At 55.9% G+C, this 7,095-nt stretch overlaps 1 pseudogene; it reads left to right on the top strand.

Annotated features, from left to right (window-relative positions):
• Positions 1–4,697: 4,697 nt before the first annotated feature.
• Positions 4,698–5,443, top strand: LOC110567862 (small ribosomal subunit protein eS6-like; annotated as a pseudogene).
• The last annotated feature ends 1,652 nt before the right edge of the window (positions 5,444–7,095 follow it).

The following is a 7,095-nucleotide window of genomic DNA, read 5'->3' as shown; positions in this document are numbered from 1 at the left end:
GCCAGATCATTCCCGAGTTAAACAGGCAGAGACCAGGCTGGAAGCCTGCATCCTAGTAGGTGATGTGGGGGCGGGTGCTGGGGGCCGAGGCTCAACCCCACCATCTGCTCCTCTGCCCTGCAGCATTCAGAGAGTAACTCTACCACCCTGTGCCTCAGTTTCCTCCAACATCTTATGAAGAACACCTGAACGCTCTCAGGTTCATTCATTTCTTAGACAAACACCGTAGCAGCTAACATCACTGAACCCTCCAGACAAACCCATAGTCCTTGCCTTGCAGGAAATGGTGGATTCCAGGGGCAGGAGGAGGCGGAGGGATTCCCAGAGGGGCAGGGGTCCCTGGCTGCAGTGCCTGGGTGGGCAGCCCTCCTGGGCCCCCTTCATGTGGTTCTGGCTTCGCTGATTAAACCCTGAGCCCAGGCTGATGACATGGACCCCGAAGGTCTCCAGGCCCCTCCCTTTCTGAGCCTGCCAGCCCATCCCCACCCCACCGAAGCTCAAACCTCACCTCTCCTGGGAATCCCCACTGGATATGCTCCCCCGGGAGCTTCGAGAGCTGAGGGGAGAAGTCTGCTGCGAGCCCCTCGGGCAGGACTGGGTCACATCCCACTGTGTTTCTGGCTTCTGGGGCCCAGTCCAAGGCATGGCTCAGGGTGGGTGACGGGAAGTTTTGGGGTTTTTTGCTTTTTCTTTTTGAACAAAGTCTTGCTCTGTCACTGAGACTGGGGTGCAGTGGTGTGATCTCAGCTCACTGCAACCTCTGTCTCCAGGGTTCAAGCGATGTTCCCACCTCAGCTTCCTGAGTAGTTGGGACTACAAACATGTGTCACCAAGCCAGCCTAATATTTTTTTGTATTTTCAGTAGAGACAGAGTTTCACCATGTTGGCCAGGCTGGTCTCGAACTCCTGACCTCAGGCGATCCACTCGCCTTGGCCTCCCAAAGTGCTGGGATTACAAGCATGAGCTACCACACCTGGCCAGGTGTCGGGAAGTTTTTGCTGAATGGAATGAGTGAGGGGCCACCCCCCAGGGATCCTGGACTGCTCCCACATTAGAGGCACCATTTTTATTTCATGGTGTGGCCTGGGGTGGGGCTGGGCAGCTGAGACAGAGCCCATGACTCCAGGGCAGTGTTGGGGTACAGGTCTTCTCAAATCCTGTCTCCCACCCTGCTAGTAAACACTCCAAGAAGAGCTGATCTGTGGGCATGGGGCCCCCACCAGGAAGGAGGTGGGGAGACTGAGGCAGCACAGGGTGAGTGAGGAGCAGCCCCTTGGGGCCTCCTCTCCTAGGGACTCTAGCCTCCCTGCCTGGCCCCAGGACATGACCAGCTGCTTTTGAAAAGACCCTCAGCCCACTCCAGGCCTCTCTGCCTCTGCTGAGCCCTAGGGGCTACCCCACAAAGCCCCCGTCCTCTGCTTGTCCATCAGATGGTTAGTGTGCTGTTTAAGGATGTACAGATGCCACAAGTCCCGGGTCCAGCCCCCCAATGGCCTGCTGCTCACTCCCAAAGGTGTGCGTGAAGGGTCTGCGTCTATGTTGGAAGCCAGGGGTCGTGCTGGGGTCATTGGGCACTCAATGCAGCCCAGCAAAGCTGGCTCTGCTCCACGAAGTCATCCAGGGACCCAGGATCCTCCCCATCATTGCTCTGAATCCTCTACAGCCTCAGTCCAGCTGAGTGGAGAGGATGGAGACCTCCCAGGAGGTGGCACGGGACACCACAGTGAACACTGCCCCAGCCCTGCACCTGCTGGATGAGTGGGTAGGCGGCAGCAAGGGGGCCCAAACCAGGAAGTTAGGGAGAATGTAGGTTCCCCTGGGGTACCTCCTATCAGAGAACAGAAAGCCAGGGCCAGGCCAGAGCCACGATCACTGGGTCACCCAAAGGCTCAGAGGCACAGCTGTGAAGTGGGCATATGCCCAACCCCTCCAGGAGCAGCAGGGATTCTGGGGCCCCCTCTCTGAGAGTTGCACTGGGGCCCCACGAGAGAAAGCTCACAGACCAGACTGCGTGGACTCCACCCCAGCTCCACCTCTTCCTGACCTGGGGCAGCTGCCTGGCTTCTCTGAGCCTCTCACTGTCCCCATCTGTAAAATGGGATAATACTGATTGCAAAGTGCTAGAAATCAGAATTATTGACACAACAAGGCCACAGTCTCACTCTGGCACTGGCTCATTCATATTGCTTTCTGGCTATGGGAAGGCCTGCACAGGTGCCTTGGAAATACTGGGTGCCTGCAGGGGCCCCCAGCTCCCTGGGACAGAGATGGCCTGCAGGTCCCCGTGAGGCCTTTGCCAGGGAAAGGGGTCCAGCTTGGCCCTAGGTGAGGTATCCATGGAGACAGAGGAGACCCACTGCCCCCAGTTCAGGGATCATGGTGACCTGAGGCCCCAGGAGGGAGCCTGAGGGAACAGGAACTTCCTGAGATCCAGCCTCAAAGGTTCAGTCCCTCAGATAATAATAATATGATTATTAAAAATAATCATCAGGCTGGGCATGATGGCTCACACTTGTAGTCCCAGCACTTTGGGAGGCCGAGGGAAGGGCATTGTTTGAGCCCCAGAGTTCAAGACCAGGCAGGGCAACACAGCAGGTCCCCATTTCTATAAAATAAAATAAAATTAGCCAGGTATGGTAGTGCCTGCCTGTGGTCCCAGCTTCGAGGGAGGCTGAGGCGGCAGAGTCGCTTGAGCCTAGGAATTGGAGGCTGCAGTGAACCATGATCATGCCATTGCCCTGCAGCCCGGGTGACGGAGCAAGACCCAACTCTAAAACACAGCTTTTTTTTTTTTTTTTGAGATGAAGTCTTCCTCTTTCGCCAGGCTGGAGTACAGTGGCGTGATCTTGGCTCACTGCAATCTCCATCTCCCAGGTTCAAGTGATTCCCCTGCCTCAGCCTCCTGAGTAGCTGAGACTACAGGCGCATGCCACCATGCCCGGCTAATTTTTTGTATTTTTAGTAGAGACAGGGTTTCACCATGGCCAGGACGGTCTCGATCTCGTGATCTTGTGATCCGCCCACCTTGGCCTCCCAAAGTGCTGGGATTACAGGCGTGAGCCACTGTGCCTGGCCCTACAAACATTTGTATAATTATTGGCCGGGAGTGGTGGCTCACGCCTGTGATCCCAGCACTTTGGGAGGCCAAGGCGAGTGGATCACAAGGTCAGGAGTTCAAGACCAGCCTGGCCAATATGGTGAAGCCCCGTTTCTACTAAAAATACAAAAATTAGCAGAGCATGGTGGCACATGAGTGTAATCCCAGCTACTTGGGAGGCTGAGGCAGGAGAATTGCTTGAACCCAGGAGGCGGAGGTTGCAGTGAGCCGAGATTGCACCACTGCACTCCAGCCTGGGCGACAGAGTGAGAATCTGTCTCAAAAACCAAACAAACCAAAAAGAATAATCAGTAGAGCAACGAACACGGAGCCCTTGGTGCTGCATCTCATTCTATTTTCACGCCCCACAGGAGGGAGGGGCTTCTAGTGCTCCCGTTTCAGAGATGAGGAGACTAAGTCCAGAGAAGCCAGGGAGCCGCCTACCCGAGGTCACTTGGCTGCTGCTGAGACCTGCTGGGGTTTCAGGAGGGCAGCCTGCAGCCCCTGGAGCCCCTGGCTGACATCAAACAGCCGGAGCGGCCACCAGGCCCCACGCCAGGAAACGTCTCCGGGAAAACTCCTCTCACAGATTTGATTTAATCACGGAGTGCTGAGTTTTGCAAAGCAGGTCATGACCCTGGTCATTTTGTGAAAATGAATTGCCTGGGAAAATGGAAATTGTCACTTTATTATAGGATTAAGAACATTCAATACCATTTGAATAAAATGGGAGCTAGGGCAGGCCCATGTCCTTCCGTCCCCAGTTATTAGTGAATTAGGGTCGGTGGGAGAGCTGGGTGGGATTTCATGAACAGTACTTAATTTGATCCTCTACCCTCCAAGCTGGGGTTGCCCTGTAGAGTTGGGGTTTAAAACCCACCACCCTCCCCTTCCCTTCCAGGGGCTTCACAGACTTTCCAGCCAGGGCCCCCTCTGCCAGTGCCCCAGGCACAGTGACTCCAGCCCCCACACTGCGCCCAGGCTGGTCCTGCCCCAGGATGCCAGTCCCCCTCACGCCTCATATCCCTCCGCCCAGGGCTGGTCCTGTGTGAAGACAAGCCCCAGGGACGCTGCAGTGTGTGTGCCCTGACCCAGGCCAGCATCCGATTGTGTGGTCAGATGCGAGCCTCCACCCTCAGGGAGCTGGGAACCCGGTACAGCTCTGTCCCATGGGGTCAGACACACCAGGTGCTCAACAGATCCCTGCACACTGTCAGCACACCGAAAGCAGTGAGAAGCTGTGATTTTTGTACACTCATCTAGTGTGTGTGTGTGATGAAAAATGTACCTGGCCTGGTGTGGTGGCTCACGCCTATAATCCCAGCACTTTGGGAGGCCAAGGCAGGTGGATCAACTGAGGTCAAGAGTTCGAGACCAGCCTGGCCAACATGGTAAAACCCTGTCTCCACTAAAAATACAAAATTAGCCGGGCATGGTGGCGCATGTAATCCCAGTTACTCGGGAGGCTGAGGGAGGAGAATTGCCGGAACCTGGGAGGCAGAGGTTGCATGAACCGCAATCATGCCACTGCACTCCAGCCTGGGTGACAGAGCCACAGTTATTTTCTGTGGCACCTCGGAGGCATTCAGCTGCTTCAAGATGAAGCTGAACATCTCCTTCCCAGCCACTGCCTGCCAGAAACTCATTGAAGTGGACGATGAATGCAAACTTGGTACTTTTTATGAGAAGCGTATGGCCACAGAAGTTGCTGCTGACGCTCTGGGTGAAGAATGGAAGGGTTATGTGGTGAGAACGACAAACAGGGTTTCCCCATGAAGCAGGGTGTCTTGACCCATGGCCGTGTCCGCCTGCTACTGAGTAAGGGGCATTCCTGTTACAGACCAGGGAGAACTGGAGAGAGAAAGAGAAAATCAGTCGTGGTTGCACTGTGGATCCCAATCTGAGTGTTCTCAACTTGGTTATTACAAAATAAGGAGAGAAGGATATTCCTGGACTGACTGATACCACGGTGCCTTGTCGCTTGGGGCCCAAAAGAGCCAGCAGAATCCGCAAACTTTTCAATCTCTCTAAAGAAGATGATGTCCGCCAGTATGTTATAAGAAAGCCCTTAAACAGAGAAGGTCGGAAAAACCTAGGACCAAGCACCCAAGATTCGGCATCTTGTGACTCCACGTGTCCTGCAGCATGAACGGCAGCGTATTGCTCTTAAGAAGCAGTGTACTCAGAAAACTAAGAAAAATAAGGCACAGGCTGCAGAATATGCTAAACTTTTGGCCAAGAGAATGAAGGAGGCTAAAGAGAAGCACCAGGAACAAATTGCGAAGGGACGCAGACTTTCCTCTCTGTGAGTTTCTACTTCTAAGTCTGAATCCAGTCAGAAATAAACTTTTTTGAGTAACAAATAAATGAGATCAGACTCAAAAGAAAAGGAAATAAATAAATAAATAAATAATTTAAAACAATTAAACATAACAAATTCCCACCACTCAACACCACCCAACTGTGTTAGGTGCACAGTTCAGTAGCGTCAAGCATGTTCACGTCCTCCTGTGGCCATCACCACCATCCATCCACGTAACACTCTCATCCTCATCTTCCCAAACCAAAACCCCGCCCTTGGAGAATGCTCACTCCTCACCCCCCATCTCCATCTCCCTGTGCCAGGCTTCTCGCCACGCCACCTGTGCCAGGGCTGCAGGAGAGGTGTGCGCCCAGTCACCCCTCTCCACCAGGTGCTCTCAGGGGAGGGAGCGTTCAACCCTCAGAACCAAATACTGCCTTCCTGGGTGTGCTGGGACCAAATAACCTCCACATTCGTGTGTAGGTAAGACCCCCTGGGTAGGGGCCCACCTCCTGGGGGTGACAACTGTTCCCGGCACAGCAGGAGCATGGAGGAGGCCGCCTTTGACCTGGGAGCATCCGGGAGTGAGGGAGGGGAGATGGTGGGAACCAAGGCGGGTGAGCTCAGGAGGGAGGTGGGGGCAGCTGGGGCTGCCAGGAGTCTGTTCTCTACCCTTCAGGGATGCTGGAGAGGAGTGGGGCTGACTCAGCAGTGGCTCAGGAGTGACAGGTGTTACTCCTGAGTCTCCTCTCCTGCGTTGAGACCCGGGCTGAGCTCCCCGGATTACACTGGACCCCAGCGCTCACTGGCGGAGAGGGCTGGTGGGTGAGCCTCATTCCCCCTGGGTCTCAGTTTCTGGGTCTGTAAAATGGGGCTGCCCCCCAGGCCTCCTCCCACCTAGTTTGCCGTCTGTGATCTCCACCAGCTCCAGCCACGTCCATGGCTTTTATGAGGCCCAGTACTGCCCACCGGCACGGTCACCCACCTCTGTTCGGGATGCGGGGCTGCCTTTATTGCCTTCCTGGGCAGGTGTCCACAGGGGCCCCCGCCGCATACACCAATTGGCAGAGCAGGCGGGAGGCATCTGCCTTCACCAGAACAAAATAATTAAAAGAGGATTCAGGAGATCAGGCCAGCCTGTCACTGGGGGGAGGCCAGCACTTAACCCTTCCCAGGCTGGGCTGCGTGGGCCAGGCCAAGGCCGGTGGGGCGGGCAGGAGCCAGCATGCCGAGGCTGGAAAGCCAAGGAGGAGGGCCCAGGGGCTCCCCTAGTTGTACCCACCATCCTGACAGCATCCTGCAGGGCCCTCTGTGCTGTGTCCCCTCTGGGAGCTGCCCCCACCTCCCTCGCTCCCCACCAACACCTTGGGCTCCTGGAAGGCCGGCCCTTGCCTGGGCTCTGTTCAGCTACAGAATGGACGGGACAGTCAAGTGCCTCCCTGCCTGCCCAGCCTCTGCTCCCTTCCCGGGGGCTCCTCATCTTCTCTGAGAGGACTGAGGTCTCCCATGGGTGCCCATGGTAGCTGGGGCCAGGCCTCTTCCAGATAAGGGCCAGGCACCCGGCCCAAGCTGGCCAGCTGGACACGGGATCACCCACCTTTACTTTGAGCCGCAGCAAAGGAGTGGAGAAGGATGGGGCCTTGTGCGCCGAGCAGCAGGGTGACGACGCAGCCACAGCCCCAACCTGCCTGTCCC

The sequence above is a fragment of the Aotus nancymaae genome, unplaced genomic scaffold, assembly GCF_030222135.1.
Source record: "Aotus nancymaae isolate 86718 unplaced genomic scaffold, 86718_ANA_hifiasm-v0.15.2.pri h1tg000064l_1, whole genome shotgun sequence".
Classification (NCBI taxonomy): domain Eukaryota; kingdom Metazoa; phylum Chordata; class Mammalia; order Primates; family Aotidae; genus Aotus; species Aotus nancymaae.
This window is presented reverse-complemented; position numbering and strand designations above follow the sequence as displayed.